Here is a 21653-nt window from a genome sequence, read left to right as displayed (position 1 = left end):
AACTTATCATACCGGTGAAGTACACGTTTACAACAAACTGATAATATGTATTGTGCAAAAACACATACGGTATTTCAGTGACATCTAAAAATTAATAGGTGTGCATGTATTTTGATGGCTCTTCGTCTGCTCTATCAATTTTTTTCTGCTCATGTAATCATTATTTTAAGTATTATCGACTAATAAATACTAAATATGACTTTTTGCATTTGAATGCCCAATGTGACATGTTTGACCACATCATAAGACATGTCTCTGTGCCTGATGTACTAAATTTGGGACACATCAATAAAATTCAGGTTTATTTTAAGATATTTTATTTTTATGCTAAATATGTGTTATTTATACAAAATATACTTCATATATGCGAGAAAAATTTAAAAGTCTAACATAATTTACGTCATAAAGGGTTAATGAGAAAACTAAAACTGATTTATATTTTTGATGATGTCATCTATATAAATATTCAAATATAATCGATCTGAAGGTGATATGGGGTTAGACTAAATCTTGAGACTCAAATCTCCACTCAACAAATTAGATAATTACACAAATGACTTTAGTAATTATTACTCAAAGTTGGAGATTTCATTTTTAATCAAGGCCATTCAAAGTTCAGACAAGAAAATAAAAGTATTAATGTATGTTTCACATGACCCCAAGAATATACCATAGATAAATAAACTTGTTCGGAAATTTTAAATAATAGTGTTAAGAGCAAAAATGAAGAATATTTAGTGTAATGTCCCAAGGTTAGTCACATTTCCAAAATAGATGCAATCGATAAAGTATTTTTGGAATCTACACGTAGCAAATAGGAAGTCTGCAAATATATATATGATGCAAAAATTTGGAATCACCGAAGATCATGGACAACGCAGTTGAGAGAATTTATTCTTCAACTGGAACCTGCCTCTAAGTAATCATTAAAATAGTCATATTTGATCAGGAGCATGTTGTACATAGAACATTTTATTTGATAATATGTATTTTTTACTTTGACAATGCGCATTAATTATAAATCTGCCCACCACTAGCCTCAATGACAGCCTCAACCTGCCTCTGGAACACCTTGCACACTTTGGCAACGTAGTCATTCCTCATGATCCTCCACAGCTAGTTAATGGAGGTCTTCTGGGCATCAATATTCGGGCGGCAGACATTGCAGGCTTTCTTCTCCATTTGCCACCATATGGAGTAATGGAATGGATTAAGATCTGGGCTCTGAGGGGGCGAAATGTTCTTGGACCAGATGTTCACGTTGCTACCTATCCTCTCTTGTACAATATTAGCAGTATGGGTCAGAGTCCCGTCCTCCTGAAATACGTGGTACGTTAATTTTCCTTTTCTTTTATTTTTATATGCCAGTGGGACATATATTATTCATAATGATGAAAATCCTGTGTAGAATGGGAGTTAAAAAAAACCCTAATAATTTTAAGAATGTTTTGGAGGAGATAAATAATAATGCTCATGACTTTTCATTAGATCAGGTACAATCAGCTGTGACAAGAGAGGAAGGAGAAAAGGATATAAATAAGGACATTTGCTAGAATTACTCCGTTTTTGATACCCAATTCTACTCTGAGTTCAATATGGACTTAAATAAGTTAAATAATAATGACAACATGTGAAGAAAATAAATTTCATTCTTCACATTATCAGTTCCAAAAAATATATATATATATTTACATATTTACTCTTGAAAAATTAACCACAAACACATACTCAGGGAATCAAATCAGAAACACTTTTTTCAACACTTTTAATCATTTAAAAATTCAAATCCTAATACCAGAGGTGAGACATGAATTTCTAAATGAGAAGTCATCTATAGATGAAAACAGGTTCATCAAGAAACGATCTTATCCAATACAGGAAAAATATGTTTAACTACAAAAGAACTGACAATCTCATAACTATATTATGGATATTCCTTTAAAAAATGTCTTCCTTCGATGTGGTTTGATAAGAAGTCCTTCCTCCATACTCACTTATAAAGGCGATTAGCAATTAAAAGTTAAATCTGAAAGGAGTAAAAAGGAAATCTTGTATAAAAAATTATCTGTTTTTTTTCGAAAGAATTGAATTATACTTGATCATTGCTTTTAGATGACTATTTCAAGTTTAATCAACAAAAAATAAAATTTTCCGACAAAATCTTTCATCACACTATCCACAATTCCATGATTGATAACTTAAATCACAGATGAGGGCCTTCAATGGACTTTCGGATAAGTCCCTATCTCTGCATTTATGATTCATCACTTTTTACAAGAATTAAATTATTATCTTCTTGAAAAAGTACTGAGATCTGACTCTAAGTAGTCATAAAAATACTCATTATTGATCAGGATAATGCTGTAGAGAGAATATTTTATTTTAGAATATTTTTTCCTAAAAATGCACATTAATTATTAATATGGCCACCATCAGCCTCCAACCGCCTCTGGAGCCCCAATATTAACACACAGGCCGGATGTTTAGCCTTGATGGTTTTCTTGAAGCTGTTGTTCTTGAAAGACTCAAAGTAAACTTTAGGATCAAGAACGGAGTAACTCCTTCCAATTCACGTTTTAAATACAATGTTTTCATTTCTTTCATCTCCTCCTATAGCGGCTTGTAGCTGATCTAATTAAATGTCTTGATAGCTAAACTGCTTTTCTCTCATATATTCTTTAAACTGTCAGGGTTATGATGTTTATTTTTGTTTTGTTTTTCCTTGCACAAAATGCAGAAAGATTTGCTACTTTATTCATCAATGTCTTTAGTGGGGACGGATTTACGTTTTGGTTGTCCCATTTTTGAGCACCAAAAGTATATCATCACTATCAAATTTCATTATATATGTATTTTAGTGTCTGGAAGGAAAAATAATAACAGAGCTATTTCATTATTTTGACGTTGACGTGTAATTGATCATGTGGTAAAGCAACCCATAGTAAAATATTTACTGCAACAGATATGCATTTAAATAAATTATCATAATTTGAAGGGAAAAAAATAAATAAATTGCAAATATTTGAAAAAGCAATGACTAATTGCTATCAATTAAAGACTATGAAACTTTTATATTCAGGGACTCATTTGCAGGCTTTCATCATATATTCAAAGTAAACAAAGTAGATTGTGATGAGGTCATAAAAACTACATTTGGGTATGATTATATGGAAATGAGAGGAAATAAAGTTAATAACAACGATTTATTTGTATCAGTTCAAATATAATTTTGTAAGACAGATGTAACTTTAATATATCTAAGTTATGTAAAAAATTGCGATTTTTTACGAGTTCAAATAAAATAAAAAGAAAAAAAGAATTTAAAGTCTATGCAAAAAAAATATTTTTTTGTATTATTCAAAAAATTTATGAAAGTAAATTAAACATATTAAGTATGCAATCTGGCATTTCTAAGCCTTTCATTATTTTTACTTCGTTACTTTTATTGTTTCATCTAAACTTTCCTACAAAAAGAAACAAAAAAAAAAAGCCCAAAACTATTTTGTAGTTAGCAAAAGAAGTCAATCATACCAACTCCTATTTATCTCTTATGTATTCCCAAACTAACATTGTCATATTATTTCTCCACAACTTTTAAAATGATTTACATACATATTAGGCTGGTACGGTACGACGTTGTACCGTGGTTCGATTCAGGTAGACCGTGACGGTTTGTTAAATTTTTACCTTCAGTGAGGTACGTATATATATTGGCATATTAAATATTATGATATTATAAAATTTTGGTTAATTTTATCTTTTTTATTAATAGATTTAGATAGTAAGTTAAGATTTTAATCCCCATGTATCCTTCTACAGGGTCTGCAGAAAGTTCTGTTAATTGTGTATAAAATTACTAATGATATCACTAATTACATAATTTGCATATAATTATAGACATAGGTCACACAAGTTTTTAAAACATGTGACAAATCTTTCATTCGAAATGGTCACCTATAGCCTTGACAACAGCCCAAAGTCTCTGGAAAGGAATTGCATGCTGCACATACCCTGACCACAGGATGGAATCCCAGGCAGCCACCAGTTTGGCCTTCAGTTCGTCCAAATTCTTGATGGAGGTGACCGAGGTTCTGCTTTCAAGAATGGACCAAATGGAGTAATCCATGACGTTTAGGTGGTCCTGGAGGAGGGTCAGACTGTCTTGACTTTGCAGCCACTCAAATTTCCCTCATACCACTGCTGCATCTCTCTGGATGTGTGAGAGGGGGCACCATCAATTTGAAAGGTGTATGGCTCATTCCGGAAGTGTTGATGGATCTAGGGAACAAGATCTTCCTCCAGGATGGTCCTTATGTACTCCTTGGTGTTGATCTTCATCCTGGCCGGCACAAACACAAAAAGAGACTTGCTGACCATGGCGTCAACAGACTGTGACTTCTGCACTCTGTTGACGCCATGGTCAGCCAGCTCACGTTTTTGGACTAGAATCCTATCATTTTTGGGTTAAACCCATGTTCCATCGTGAAAATTTTCTCACCTCTGAACGCAATCTTGGGGGCTGTGCCAGACCTTAGCTACTGAAGGATGACATGTCTTCTCTCAATTCTTTTAGTGGTAACATTTTTTGACAAGTGCTGTTGCCTCTTATATTTTTAAGGATTTTCCCTAAGGTAATCTCGTATAAGGTATCCTATTATTGTTACACCCATGTTGAAATCCTTGCCTTGACAACTCCGGGCTTCCTTTTTGACCATGGTCTGCTTCAGTCGGTCCTTGATAGATTGAGGGTCCTCGTACCTCTCAATGATTCTGTTGATGGCCATGGGGTTGACTTGGTCAGGTTCCTGAAGATACCTTCTTCTAATAGAAGACCTTCACGTACGCCTTGATTATAGCCTCTTTCTTGGCTTCCATTGGGGTCAAAAGAAACTTTTATTTAATTTAAAACTGTTTCTTAATATCTAGTTTCTAACCAACTAGAGTTTAAACACAATATCTCGGAACCTTACCCATATTTATATTTTATAAAGTCAATTGAACAGGACTTTCCATTCACCCTGTATGTAACAAATATTTTTTCATTTATTTATAAAAAAAGAAATAATAGCTTACAAAATATAAACAACATCTGAGTCGACAAAAATGCAGTGGTATGATTCATGGATAATTGTAATAAAATTTCGAATTTTTCAAAGTTAGCTTCACGATATTTCACAACTATAGGTAAATTTGTATCAAATAAAATCATTTTTTCTATATTTGGGTAAACTGTGACTGTTTATCGATCTTGTTTATTACCGGAAAGTATAGACAAGCTCATCTTTTGCAAAAAAATTAACAAATTCATGAATAATAGTATTATATTACCCGGTATATATATTTTATACAAACCTTTGTTTGTTTAGAGAAGTTAAGTATATTGAGGAATAATTTATTTGTTCAGAAAATAAATTATGAAAGAATAAAATATCGAAAAACTTGAAAACTAAGTTAATTTTAATAAAAAAAACTTTTTCCTAAGTCTAACCATAGATTTGTATTCTATATGGTAGCCAAAATGTATTCATAGAAATAATAAAATGGCCAATATATATACGAAGACGGGTCAAGAAGCAAGTGTATTCCAATCCTTTAAAATCGGAGTAGATGTATTTTATAAATTGTTACTTTGTTTATTTATTCGAAATCATAAATTATGAAATATCCATGACGTATTAAGTGAGACGAAGGAAGCGACAGGTGACAGCAAAATACATGCTGTATATTTGTGTTTGTTAGGTAACATCTTGTTTTCTATTACTTCCTCCCTTGATTCGGAAGAATCAAGGCCCATCTGGTGATTTATTTATATTCCATTCTAATCAAACTCTCTGTCTTTGATATTGATGTCTTGATTGATATTGATGTCTTGATCATCTTCAAGTATTACCTTTAAATTATTTCCTACTGCATGCATGACTGTCTGTATTTTTCGTATTAAGGTTTCTATTTTGAAGTTTTGTTGGTGACTTGACGTCGTTGACATTAGCCAATTACTCAGTGGCGGCTTATCAATAACACTGTGGAACTGTAGCCACCCCCTATTAATTTCTTATATAGTAATTTTTGTATATATATTGTTATACATGAAGATAATAAAGTAGGTTTGACTATTAATAGTCCTTAAACTTATAACCATTGCACATCCTCTCATTTCTATAAACAATAAATATGAGCTACTAACAAAGGTAACAATATATGCAACTGCGTACTCAACAGATACAATTCTACTTGTATGGTGGTATGTGATAGGCGATAAAGCATTAATCTAAGTAGCACATGGAAGTCCAAAGTCATCAATAGCTAAAAAAATGTCTTTGTCAATTTTTACTTTTCTTGTCGACTAAAGGAAGGAATTTGTTATTATTTCTACCGTCAAGAGTAGCTACTAGCTAGAAACTATAATATATTTGTGAATTTATAAATATATGGGTAGAGTTAAATTATTTTACTGATAAATTATGTCCAGTGATAAAATTTATGTATTGGAATGTTCTGATAATACTTTGCTTTGAGAGCTCTGGTACTTGTCCCTCAAGGGAGCTTTTCAATCATGCCAAGAGTTATTTTAGAATTTAGAGAGGAGGAAAGTTCTTGTAACTTTGCTATCCAACTCACACCACAAAGACTGTATGGCTTCGCTCCCTTTGTCGCATGAGACCTACTGGAACATTCTAGTCTCATGTTTTAGAAGAGTTTCTTTCTAAAATTCACCAGGAGGTCCTTCAGGAGAAAAAGGTTATTTCCATTATATTTTGCCGACAGAAACGGGGCTATCTTTTTTGGAAAACACCCTGTGCTTTATTAAGAAAAAAACCACTCTCATTGACTTCAAAGTTCAAGGTTCTTTAAATCCTTCAAGCAAAAATTTATTGGGTCTCTCCGGAGGCGGAGAAATTGATGGAAATCCCTGAGGTTCAATAGGAATTTGGGACAACTCAATACTGGCCTGCAATTCATATACTATAAAATTTAATTACAGGTATTTAAAAGTATCCCTTTTTGCACAATACTATCTTCAGTAATTCATAAAAAATTTCATTCAGCTTTTTTCATATTTATGAAAGTTATGTTGTTTTATTGGAATATCATATTTGATTACATCATATATCATTTTGTTTGTATTTATATATTAAAAACATGAGAAGAAACTAAAAAGTTACTGTTCCAATGCATATAAAAAACTTAAAAATACATAAATGTTAAAATAAAAAATACCAAACAAAATATATTTGTGGACAAATAAATTTACTTTATATTTTATTTAATATGAAATTATCAAATTAAAACCACTATAAATTTCAGGATTTCATTTCGAGCTTTTACCATCTTCAATTCATCCCTAATTGTTTTTGAGATCCTTGTCCCAAGTAAAAAAAAAATGGCGTCATTTAATGAATATTCCTTGCATAATTAAAAAAACATTACTTTGTTATTCTTAAATATTTTGATGAATCCTTTGGAGGCGTCATAATTTACACTCACAGTAGCAAAATACATTGTTAATAGAGTTGAGTCAGTCTTTATCTATTCGATCCAGTCCAGTTTCAGCACCAGTTCTTAAGTTTGTCGGTCTTTCAGGACTGTCAGAACTACTAGAACTGACTAAAAAAAGAAGAAATAAAGTAGCGTGACGTCATCAAGAACCAACTTTATAAGTTTAACAACTGATATGCAGACCTGAACTGAACGTGAACGTGGACAGCAGTCTTAAGTCATCAAAAATGACTGATACAACACTAATCTTTTCAATAAAAGCGTTTTATATTGTTAGATTACATTTGAATTTCTATATTGGAGTTCATTTAGGCCTCATAAATCAAATGAAGGCTTTAAACTATAACTGTTTTGAACACATCTTAAATTTTCCCTGAAATTAGAATTATAAGTATATAAGTAGTTATGAAAATGGATAGCATTTTTAGAAATGTAAAGTAAAAAGAGACCTAAAATCAACATTGTTACACTGACAGCTTGAAGAATGTTTTGGAGAAGAGCAGCTTAGCTGTCATGACGTTTTATTATATCAGATGCAATCAACTGTAACGAGGAAGGAAGTAGAGAAATAGATAAATAAGTAGTACATCAAGTATCAATAATTGGTAATTAAAATGACTGATGTTGTGATTAAGAGATGGACAAATTGTAACTTCTACAAAGAATAATTATTTACATAATTTAAAGAACAGCTTTATATGGACCTATGAATTTTTTTTAAACAAATTTGTTCATTCTCTAGAATAGAGAAATAAAGTTTTAAAAATATTAATATTGATACATAAATAACTTGAAATGTTACATTAGAATACTAACACATTTCGTTTATTTTTTGCTAATTCAAAAACTATACCTTTACAAAAAAGTGAGGCTTTATGTAGGAGCACACTATACGGGGTGCACTTACAGCTTCTGCATGGTTATAATCCTTTTTTGAGGGGTAGTATAAGATATATATCACATAGGTTATGTTTAGTTCTACAAATCTTATTAATCAGCTCCATTTGACTTTATTGTATTTTTAATAAATAAAAATGCATTTGAACAGAAGTAGCTTATTTCATCAAAAAATCCCAACCCAAATCCTTATTTAATTTCTATTAACATTTATATTTTCATACTTTATATCTTATGAATATTTTTCAAATTTGGAGTTGTGGTTGACTTATTGCAGCTCAATCTTTTTTTTTTAGCCAATAAAAAGTAATAGAAAATTGGACAGTAAGTATCGTTTTCCTCAAAAGCAGCTCAATTAATAATCTATAAGCTCTCAAAATGGTTAAATATAGACATAAAGGAATACTAGCCATTTTTTCAAAAGTTTTGGGAATTATTTATTATAAAATAAATCATGTTTTTAATAGCGTGTATATAAGTAAATAAATATCAAATGACAATACCACTTTTGACATGTCATGTTTAATGTATTAAACTTTATTGGATATATTTTGTTTAGTACTTATACATATATGTGGTAATTACCAAAGTAAATGACAATTTCCCTTGTACAACTTTGTGTTGATGTAAAAGTTATAAATGTAATTTAGGAGAATTATTTTTTATTTATTTTGTTTATTCATGGTATTTAAATATGTTATCAATAATTTGTAAGCAAGAGAGAATAAGAAGTGCCACAAAACCTCTTACAGTCAAATTACATCATGGTGTGTAGGAGGAATAAACATAATTGAGCAGTTTGTTGTGAAAATAGTTTGTGTGATAAACATTAGTCAGAGTATTATAATCCATTACTTCTGAAATAATAAAGATGATTTAAATCAAGGTTTCCCAAAAAAATTCAAGCTTGCCCTCCTTGGCTTTCATGTTAACTTATAGCGGCACCATCCCCTCAATAAACACTTTGTAGTTTTTCTTCCACAATGAAAATGACACATTTATGAATCAAACACAAAGTATATTTTTGAAAAATAAATTAACCCTAGGTTCTCACAATTTCTGCAAATGAGATTGGTGTAGTTGGCTTAGTGATATTATTTTCTTCACATCTGGTTGAAACTCACTAAATTATAGACGTATATCTTCACGTTCAGTAATTCTAAGTTTGTTCCTCAACTTGGAAATACGAAGACAACTACACTGAAGGCCCATTCTACCGAATATGAAGTTGGAAAAGCAAGACAATTTATTTTCATCATGCTGATACTAGATATTTTTGTAGCTAAAAATCTTGAAGAAAATAACTTATTTGAACTGAGCTATTACTTAGTTTATGTTATTCATAATTTGGTTTGGTAACATATGTACAACCGTATGTAAAACCTCCCTTACTGTAGAAAAAATAAGGTCTTCCCCTTTCTTGTGAGACTTAAAAGCAAAAATATGTTGTATGGGGCAAGCAAACCGACACATTGGTTAGTGTTGATTTAGTGTTCTGATACAAATCCATTTTTGAGACATTCTATGCTAAACTACGTACCATTCTTTATTTCATGCTGACGGTTTCCCATATTTTATTCTGGAAAAGAGTATAACAATACACTTATGACAATTATGGTTACAAATGAGGATTTTTTTGGAAAGCTTCCACGGAAACAAATATGTAAGTAATATCTGAGTTTGAAATGTTGCTGTAGTGGGAAAATGAAGATTTCATAATTCTTAAGGTCTGATGGTCCAAATAAAAAAAAAAAAGAAGCTAATTAATGCAAAAAATATCTCAATGAAGTTTTATAACTTCTTGCCATCCTTTAAGTTTTTTTTAAAGTTTTAAAGTGTAGAATTCTGGTATTAATTTTTGGATCTTACTTTTCTGTAGTTTCATGTTTAAAAAAAAATTACAAGTATTTATAATAAATAGTCTTTTTTCATTTGACAGTAACAACTTCTACTAAGTGACGGAATTATAGACACATGAAACTATCACGCTTACCCATTTTCTTGTTTTTATTCATTTCCCCTCATGAAAAGATTGAGTAAAAAATGACATTGACTATTTTTTTAACAAATTACTCATTTTACCTTTATTCACCTGATGTGGGAAAAAAATTCTACGTGATTATTACAGGTCTCGAGAACTATATGACTGAGAATAGGATAAAATATAAATGTACCAATTATGAAGTACATTAATACAATCTTGATATAGCGTACTTTCAGTGTATCAACCGGATAATATTCAACATCTAGGATATTCTCACTTTTTTTTGAAATTTTATAGATTAGTTGGTTGGTTTGATAATAACATATAATCACTCATTTTTAGCATTACCCCTCATTATCAAGGCACTGCCCCGAAAGGCGGTGTAACCCACTTTCGGAAACATTGATTTAGATGGATCTTTTTCGCAGGTCATTCAGATTGATGGATAGTTCTATTAAATTCCTATCTGCTTATGCCATTCGGATTTCCTTGGTGTACAGGGATCCTATCTCTTTATCAGAGTTTCTTGTGCCTCACTCATTTGATCTTATCTCCTTTAATGGAAGTATATATATTTTATATATAGCCCTTAACTTCATCATCCATTCGCTCAAATGTACATCAGTCCTTCAATATCTTGTATGGAATCATTGTATTTATACTCCTATAAGAACTAAGGGGTTAAATAAAAAGAAAGAATACTTAAATGAAATATTCTGTGTAGAACATAGACACTTATTACACTTTATTCGCAGATCCTGCAATGAAACTTTTGATGTCTGTTCCTTCCTAGGTCTACTCTATTCCGTTTCGTATTCTTTCCAAAAACTTTAATGGAGTTGAATCCTTAAGAGCCATTATTGATATACATCAAAAACAAACAACTCAAATCTATGACACTGAATTAATTGATAAGGTTGAAATATGAATGTAATTCAGGACACATAAAACCACATCTCCAAATTTCTTATTATAATTCTCAACTGTTATTAGAAAAAGTATAAGACTATACTATAATACGTAAGACAATGTGGTTCACTTTTCTATTTATCTTTATCAGCAAAACCACAAAGCATATGCATCTCTTCTATTACCAGGCCATGCGTTATTATTTACACATTTTAACACACAAAGTATTGAAGTCCATGGGAGGATCCTGGGTGAACAAGGAAACATATTTTTAAACTATTAATTATCAACTAAATTTTAAAGATCAAGTTTTAGTCAGTGCGTCCACCCTCAGAATTGATAGTGAGCTCATGGTGGTGGTGGAAGCTATTATAGACTCTGGATGTACTTGTCCCTCATGTAGACCTAGGCCTTGTTGACAGAGGTCTTCAGGGCGTGGTTGATGTTGTGGTGTCCCCTGCAGGACTTGGAAGCCACGTGCTCCTAGATTGAATAGTCAAATGGGTTGAGGTCTATGCTCTACGTCAGGTAAAAGTATGTTGCCCAGAAGTGCATGTTGCCCTGAATCCAATGCTGGGATTTCTTTGTGGTCTGGGCAGACGCTCCATCTGTTGGAACATTCAGAGATAATGGTTAACGATGGATTTGATACATCGTAGAACTTTGGTCTCCAGAATTTTGAAGTACTCATTAGCCTTCAGCCTGTATTCTAAAAGTAACCACACAGGATTCATAACCTTCCTGTTGCATATAACTAGGCCTAACATCATCACTGAAGCATGATATTTGTTTGGGGAGACATATCTGTGTTTTTCTGCTAAAAACCTAATGTCACTAATCGATCAATCTTCCTGTTGAAGACAGGGTCTTCTCGTTAGAAAATACTTTAGCCTGCTTTTACGTCGATGAAGACCGCAGAATACAACGCAAAGACTTTCCTCCTGCTTTTTTTGGGGCCTTGTACACTACGGATGGGAACATGTTCATCTTCCTGGCCATGTCAGTAATTAAGGAATTTGATTTTTTCTTGAATACCGACTTTGAGCGGTTGATAGACATGGAGAGTTTCCTGCCTGCTGATGGGAGTGTCTGAGATCCTCTCCGACCTTTAACCACATGGACACATTGAAAATCGTCTTCAATTGAGGTCCCAGTCTACTCCCAGTTGACCTTCTAAGACAATTGGTGCGGAGGAGCGCTGCTAGCTTAATCCTCTTCTCGTACTGTGCGTTCATGGTGTCGACTAAGACAATATTTTCTTAGCAGTCGACAGCTAATTTTGTGTTCTACAACATCGTTCATCGGAACATTGTAAAAAAATGACTCTTAATGTCATAAAATTTGCATTATCTAGATGAGTAAATAATGAGGGTTGGCTCGTTCAAGAAATAATTTATTTATATGCAGCGAAATAAAAGGATATTTCATTAGTTTCACTAGAATTTTTTGGCAAAGAAAATCAATGCCCATGTAGCTATAAAAGAAGAACGCACCTAAAAATTTAGGTAGTAAAAGGTCAAATTGCAACACGTGTTTAACTACGTTCTCATCCCTAGAGTTTTTAAAACATTCATTGTTGGAGCTAACAAAGATCCCCAGTAGGTGCTTAGTTCCTGCATGTCGGTATGGTATCAACTTAAAAAACGGAGAATCCAAAGAACTGGTTGAAATTGATGGAAAAATAACGTTCCATCAATATTTGTAAGATCCAGATAGTCTCCAAGTGTGGAAAAGAGTCATTCCAAGATTTTTCCAACAATGTAATACAATTATAATTTGCTCCTTACATTTTTGCAATCAATATTTCTTGACAGAATCGATAGATTCTGATAGTTTCTGGATGAAGAGCAAAAATTTCAAAATTGACGAATAGAAAATTAAAAGATGCCGCCAATTCTTGTTGTTTCCAAAACTGTCCTTCTGTTTTTCTCAAGATATCAACCAGATCAAAGGAGTTCTAGAGTAACTACTCAAGAAAGTTTCCAAGAAGAGTATTGGTCATATTTCAAATATTTTTGTTTTTGTGTGTTTTTGAAAATTCTTATTCCTCATTGAGGTTGACAATTTTTAGGTAGATATTATTATATATAGATTAATAGTTTTGCATATTTCACCAAATGACATGCATCATAGCCCATGGGAATTTTTGATTACGTCTCAGTTAATTGCCTCGTATAATTAGCAAGAAATTGACTATCCAGTCCATGACTCCAGTACTAAATATCTAAGCTTTTCTGAACAGCAAAATAGTTGAGGAGAAAAAAAAACATGGACAAGTTGCTCACTTTAAAGTCATTTTCGATGCACTCAAATGTAAGGCAGAATTTATTCACTCGGCTGAAATTTGGGATGCAAAATTCAATTATTTGATTGGACTATTAAGCCTTGCGATGAAAAAGGGGCAATGTCTTAGATATTCGGTTGAAATGGTAGCTAACTGTTTGATATAGAAACAAACCAGCCCTACACTTTGCAAGAAATTTCAAATTCAAGGACTTATAACAATGCTACATGTGTCAAATTCGATGAGAGTTTTGGTAAAAGAAAATCCAACCCATAATTTAAAAAAAAAATTGGGTAAAGATATGATTGAAAAAATTAATTATGAAAACAGTGAGTAATTTGATGATATAAAATTTATATGTAATATTTGCGACAATAATTTATACAATTATATTTTTGCAAAAATTTTAGAACTATATTTAATAACAACTGGATTCGTACAATAAAAAAATGCATTTAACAAAAAATAATTACTTAAATGATTTAGAGAAAATTGTTCAATAAAGTATAGTATGACTTTATACTATTATTTGAGTTATTTTGTTTAAATTATACCACTATACTGCACATGATTTTAGCCCGAACATTCATGAAAGGAAAAATAACACCTTTCCTTATAAATAACGTACTTTTTGGCTCATTATATGCATAAATAGTTCATGGGAACTCTTCTTATATAATAAATTAAATGTAACTAATTTCATAACATCGGAAGTCTTAAGTTTCAAAATATGAACTTTGTTGAACATATTTCCAAAGTTACTGCGTCAGAAGTCATTTTCTGAATGACTAAACTATTTCTCACCATGTTGTCACAACATGTCTACGATATAACACAACTGCATATAAAAACAAATGCTAATGTATTCATTTACATTAAATGATAAATTAAACTACTTCCCAATTGTACCTTTATTAGTAGCATTCATTTAAGCTTCTTTATATTTTATATTTTATTTGTTTTGTCCTATAATAAAGTTAATTAGTTACTCCGATTTACACATATTTACAATTAAACATTAATAATATTTAGCTACGTACTCAAAATATGGAATTTTTGTGGACTTCTCTCGTTACACTGTCCATCATTGGTCTGACGTTTCTCTGCATTAGAATCCATCGATATGGTGAGGAATTCTACCTTTCAAGGATGTCAAAGTGTTTATAAGTTATGATGCTAACTAAATATGATCAAATTTGTGTTATTTTAAGACTACATGACGGATTATTGTGCTTTTTTTTTTCTCCAAAAAACACTGCTAGAATAAAATAATTTGTTTTCATATTAAAAAATATATAAACTAACAAAAAAACAACAACTTGTATTTATGTAGGTATCCAATTAATATTGCATGTACCAAGGTATGCTCTAACCAAATGGTAATAATCGATATATATTGAATATGAATTAATAAAATTTACTCTTACCTTTATTATTTCAGGCAACCTTACCTCCCAAAAGAAACAGAAAATAGCTCAAAATCAATTGCTGCTTAGCCAATTTTAGTCCTATTCTTCCTAACTATGGAATGATTACACAATAATTGTTCAAAATTACTGACAGCATAGGAAAAACTTCTTCTAATTCTACCAATTAAGGTTGAGAATCCCTTTTGTGTATAGTAAATTATATAAAAAAATTAATATTGCTTATACCTGGATAAAATATTGATTAATTATTTGTATCGGCTAATATCGATATATTTGCCTTAATTACTGGCAGATGTCAGTACCAATCAAATACTATATTTGCTATTTCAATATTTCTAATTTTAACACATAAATGTAATGAGGAATTAAGAAAATTTATTTTATTGTTTTAATTTTGATCTACTCAGAGTATAATCATTTTGACTTGTAATGACATGAGGGTGGTGATGAATCGTTCTTAGGATGGATTTCCTATTTAGCCTCCCCCCTTTAGTTTTTTATATCATTACGATATTTTTTACGATTCATCGGTTCCCATTCATCAGTCTTAACTATCCTTTATTTTCCTCACTCCTAGCAAGTATTAAATATTAAAACACCAAGAATTAATAAATGATAGCTATAATCTATACCAATATGTTCTTGCCCCACAATTCCATCTTTAAATTCAGCTATCTTGTCTCTCTGAATGAGATTGTGTCAAAAAGGATTTAGTAACTATGTCAGTTTAGATGTTGTAGTTACCATAAAAGACACAAAGGTTCTGTCATAGGACTACCGAATTTTATTAGGTATCTTTTTAGTATTTTATTAAGTACTAAAATAGTTGATGCATGTAAGGAATACAACTTAGTACTTAAAATGAAAGAAAAACAGCGATATATTATTTTTTTAAATCTCCCAACCACTTGGTCAAAATCCATTCCTTTCTATCAAAACATAGAAGTGGCAAAGTTTAAGCAAAATTAAATAATGTTTAGAAGTTGTACAATGTCCTCAAAGTTTTTGAAAATTGCAAACTTTTTCGAAAAAGGGATTTCCTTCTCGGTTTTTGTGAAAACTTTTAAAATACAGTTTTTTATATTTTATAAATTTTCAAAATGATTTAATTCACAATTACAAATAATTCTGTTGTTTTTAGAAAAAAAAAAATTATAATCCGAATTAAAGGAGAAAATAGTTTTTCTAAATAACTTGTATACCTCTGATCGTAGCTCAATTTTTCATTATTCTTTCAATTCTTCTTTTTGAATAAAAAAAATTAATTGTCACTCTAAAACTTTAAAAATTAAACAACTTGAAAATATTGCAAGAAAATACTCATAGTTTGTAGTGAAAAATGGGAAAATTGTAAAAACATTGCGCGAAACACGTTATATATATGTTAGTTTTCTCTTCAACTATCTCGTATTGTAATTCACATTATAAATATTGTTTTTTTTTAAACAATACTAATATTTCTGAAAGTAAATTAAGTTATCTGATAACTATGTTAATAAAATTGTAAGAAAAAAGGATTCCTTTAGAAAACCCTTACTCAAGAACAAATCAATACGCAAAGATATTTTCGTTGAATATTTGTCTTTTGTTCGAAAGGCATGAGTAATGTCGTTCATAATGTTCCCAATATCACAGAAACTAAACTAAGACATTATAGACTTCACTGCTATATTAGCCCATGGATGGTAATTTACAGAATTGGGTTGAAAATCTCTAAACACTTTGAGCTTTTTGTTGTAATTTCTACCCATTATGGAGGGTCTCTTAGAAATGATTGACATTAGTCTCTATTTGAATGAGACTGGATCATCGCTATTTGTGTTGGATGTATATTCCAAGTATCTCAAAAAAGCACCAGAATATTAGACTTGAGCTTTTATGAGATTTCTGTTTTGAATTTGGGGACAAGGTGATGTCTGATATCATTCTTCTTGGATTCGATCCAGATCTTGATCGTTTGGGAAGATTTTTTTTATTGAACTTGATAATGATCTTCGTAATATTCTCTTTAGGCTAATAGGGCTGCTTCAGGATTCGGTATTGATAGTAATAGATACCGCCTACTTAGAATGTTCTTTGTTATATTGCCTGATATTATATTACTGTCTTCATTTGTAGGCTTACCGTTTTCTATTTGGGAATTTATTTAATTAGAATTTTCAACCCATGTGCTACATATACATCAAAATGGATTTTTAACATCCCTACTTAAAACATTGATTAAATCCTACATCTGTACCACAATTGCAATGAATAATATTTAAATGACTTTTTTTATATGATATAATCTGGTTTAATGCGAATTAAACACTATTAAAAAAACATTGAAAATACTTAATTACGTAAATATTTTTTTACAAGTGTTTAATATTGGAAAAATATGCATTTAATATTAATATTTATTTTTCTTTCAAACCATTAACTAATGAAATACTACTTACATTTATCAAGTTTGAATTTTTCTTACTCCTTTGTTAGTTTGTGAAAATGTTTTTTATTCTTTTAAATCTACATCTTATTGCAAATACTTTTTTCTTTGTATTTGAAACATTAAATAAGATAGTATTAAATTTTCTATTTAGCTTTTCAATACCATGTTTTGGATTTGTTCTTATATCTACCAAATCTTAATTGAGGTTGCAATTATTTGATTAACTGTTTTGCTTAAAAGTCGTTCTTTCGTTTTTCCTTTTGAATTCTGGGATATTTCTTTTATTAAATGGAAGGACTGAGGCATGTAAAGTAAGTAACAAAAATACAATATTCTAGCAATTATTTTATATGATACACATAACCTCATTAAAACGTATGCCTACTAATTTAATCTCCGAACTTTGTTAAACATATAAGCATAAACATAATAAACATTTCATAAAAATTCATATGAAAATGTAATCCTTATTCTTTTTAAAAAAAAAAATTATACCAAGTTAAAACTCTAAATTCATGTTGTTAAGATTATTTTAAGATAACAATTTACATTTTTCTAACCATCTTTTTTTCATTTTATTTGATATTTACAACTCCAGAATTGATGGAAAAGTTGAACATAATTTAAATTATGTGACTATTATAATCGTTTGACTATTAATCATGTAATTTAACTCGTTTTATTTTGTGTTTTTTTTTTACCCAAGCCGAGCTATAAATATGAAATGCTTTAACGCGGACTTAAATAAGTATCTTAACTAATAGTTATCACGTTAATTAATTATATAAGATTTAGCTGAGGGGATTCAAATCTATTAACGAAGACATCGCGATGAAAATTTCTATAAAGTCCTGGGCTTAGTGTCTACTTTTTGTACGCTACATACGTTAAGTATATACTTGATTATGGCTCCATAAATGACTATGGAGCTTCCCTGAATGAATCTTTTTAACTAAATGAAAAAGGTGAATTCTACAAAACAAAGAAAAAGTTTGATACATTATGAGGGGAAAAAACAAAAAGTTATTACATCTGGAGTATCAAAAATACGATATTTTATGTAGTAAATGATATCAGTTTGAAAACGGAATATACTTAAGCTCACAGTCTCGTTTCATCACCTTTTTTTAAAAAGCATTAGTGATAATTTCAGTTAATTGATCAAATCAGTAGATTGAAAAACTAATTAAAAATAAATGATAGTAATTTTAATGGTGAATTGTTTCTTATATTTTGTTCTTATTATTCCTGTTTTGGTTATTGTTATAATTTGATGGATGTGATATAGTTGTTTTTGCCTTGGGACATGTGTATAATGATTAAGTAGTTTTTTTTCCTTCTAGGAGTGGGATAATTATAGACTAAAATGTTTATTGATGTTATTTTTCCTTACGTGATCCTTCTTCCTTCATTTATTTCATATGTCATTGGTACATATGAAATGAAAACCTCAATTAACAAAAAATATATATAGATAGCTCATATTTTTTGATGTAAAAGGTACAAGTTCAAATATGTTTTCAATTTACATTGCTTTGCAATCTATAGATACATATAAAAATATTTAATGTTATTTATATTGTTGATGTCATTTTATACATCATCCAAATACAAATTCAAATATTATGTAAATATAATTTTTGATTTCAAAATACAATATCATTTTGTATGTACATAAATATTGGTATAACTGATTATTAATCAAATATATCATGAAAAAAGCTCTATAATTAAAAGTCTTTGGATTCCAAGGAATGAATCAAATGATTACACAATGGAAAATGATAAAAATAAAGAACCCTTTCTAAATTTAAAGAGACGTTTATTTATATTTTGGGGGAGGGGAGATGGGTTTTGGGTTACAAAAAACTAAAGATATTAGAATAAAAAATTTAGAAATTAAATTTCAAATAAATTTTATTGTTGGAAACAAAATTCAATAATCTATAGTTTTTATCAAAAATTAGATTTTATGAAATAAATTAAACAAATCTACAGCCCCTATTGATAACCCCTGCAGACGCCCCTGATTTATGTTAACAGCTTTAAAGTACAAAATTTAATTGAGCAGAAGCTATACGCCAAGTAGTAAAAAAAGACCATGTGATCAATTTTTGTACAAGGTAGCGTTCTTAGTAACATTTTTCCCCCAACTAAGATTGTTGAATATTAATCTATAACTAACAATACACCCTCAATGAATTCACCTTTTTGACTGAAATTAATAGTTAAATTCTGCAAAGGGAATAAAAAGCGCTTTTGGCATTAGGGAAAATGACAATAAATGAAGAAGTGACGTCTTTTGTGGCCAAATACAACTCAATCTTACGTTGGGAGAACATCTTAGAAGGACAGCTCACAGGGTGTTTTTCTACATTGTCTTAAAGTTGTATACTTACAATGTGGATTGAACAAATTTACTAGACATTTAAATGAAATAATATAAATCGGCTGGACTCCACTATTAGAGAGAGAAAAGGACGGTTCTTTACTTTAATCTGTAAAAATAACATTGATTAACCATAAATTAGTTCCCTGGGATATTCGTACTGGGCATGATAATTTTGCCTTACTCTATTTTATTTTTGGACAATTTTCCTTAGAGCCATTTTTCCTGAAGGATATTTCGCCTTTATATACAGTAAATAAATTTTATATGTCATTATTGTTCATTTTTGGTTGAAATTAATGTTTCTTTGGAATTTTTAATTACCAATATTTCATATTTATTTCTATTAAAGGTGTGTTTTATGATAGATTAATAATAAAATTATGCTCTTTTTTTCATATTTTGCGTGTTTGTCCCGAGTCTTTTCCAGTATGAATAATACATCATGTCTAATGAAAATTACTCAGAAAGAAATTATTAGCATTACTTCTGTTCGAATCGTGGCCGTGTTTATTTATTTTTGTTTTTATACTAATTTTATTACCTACTTTGTCTCTGGTTCGAGTTCATTAAATAGTGAGATTTTATTAGTATATGCATTTAAATTTTAGGGCATAATTCCATCATTTTCTTAACATCATAACATCTATTTAAGGCGTTTTATATTAATAAAATTACATATTTTGATTAAAAAATACCAACAAAACATCAATTTTAACAAAAATATCAAAAACAACGTGCAAATCTCATTTATCTATATATTAAGGAAAATACACTTGAGGCAAAATATCTTTAAAGCAAGATGTCGTAAAGCAAAAAAGTTTAAGCCTAAATTTAGTGAGGCTAAATAGTTTAATGTAAAATTACCTAGCGTTTGTTTATCCAAACCAGAAATTGAAATATCCGTATATCTTATAATTTTTCTAACCCAACGAGGAATCGAAAAACGGGACCTAATTTTTAATGTATAAAAAAATATTGTTTGATATAAAAGTTCATTTATGTATAAGCATTATATTTTTTACTCACTAAAAAATTTAATATTCTTCTAACAACTACTAATTACTATCTTAGATCATTAATTCAAAGATAGAAAATAAAATCTAGTTTTGACCCAAAATTTGCCTGTTTTATCAGAAAATTTCAGAAAAATATACCCTTTCATAAATTGAGATTGGGTATCTGTTTACTAAAAGTAGTATTGACATTGGATCATTTATTCAAAGAGTTGGCTATACAGTGTCGTTCAAGGGGACCCAATCCACCTTTTACTGGATCCTTATCAATAAGGGAGGCAAGTATATGATTATAATTTTATAATGTGTCTGTCATCTTCTCCAATCATTGTTTGATACGAGGCCTACATGATTTGCAGACATTAACTACGTCTACAGGAGATATTTCTGCTAAAAGAAGTAATCCGTGGTATTCATATCGCAGAAGTGAGAGTGCGCAGCTCTGGTGGTCGCAAAATGGCGCCTTCTCTTCTTTCAACAAGTTTTGGCTCTTATTGGCCTTGTGAGAGGGGGCCAAGTCTTGTTGACACTGAAACTCGATAAGATTGTCCTCACCTTTCATCCAATGATTCCCATGGTCAGAGAGGAGTTCACAGAACCTGTCAGCACAGATCCTCTTCTTTGGCTTAGAGAAGATAAGGGGTATAACACTGCCATTACTCCCAATGAACCAAAAGGACATGATGCTAGATGTAAGCTGGGGTTTAAAAGCTTAGGAGACATTACCTCTCTCTGTGGCTAACCATCTGGTATTCTGGATGCTGTGGGATCTGTCAGCAGTCAATTCTTTCTATCCGAATATAAGATGATTTCGTT

The sequence above is a fragment of the Lepeophtheirus salmonis genome, chromosome 4 (genome assembly GCF_016086655.4).
Source record: "Lepeophtheirus salmonis chromosome 4, UVic_Lsal_1.4, whole genome shotgun sequence".
Taxonomy (NCBI): Eukaryota; Metazoa; Arthropoda; class Copepoda; order Siphonostomatoida; family Caligidae; genus Lepeophtheirus; species Lepeophtheirus salmonis.
This window is presented reverse-complemented; position numbering follows the sequence as displayed.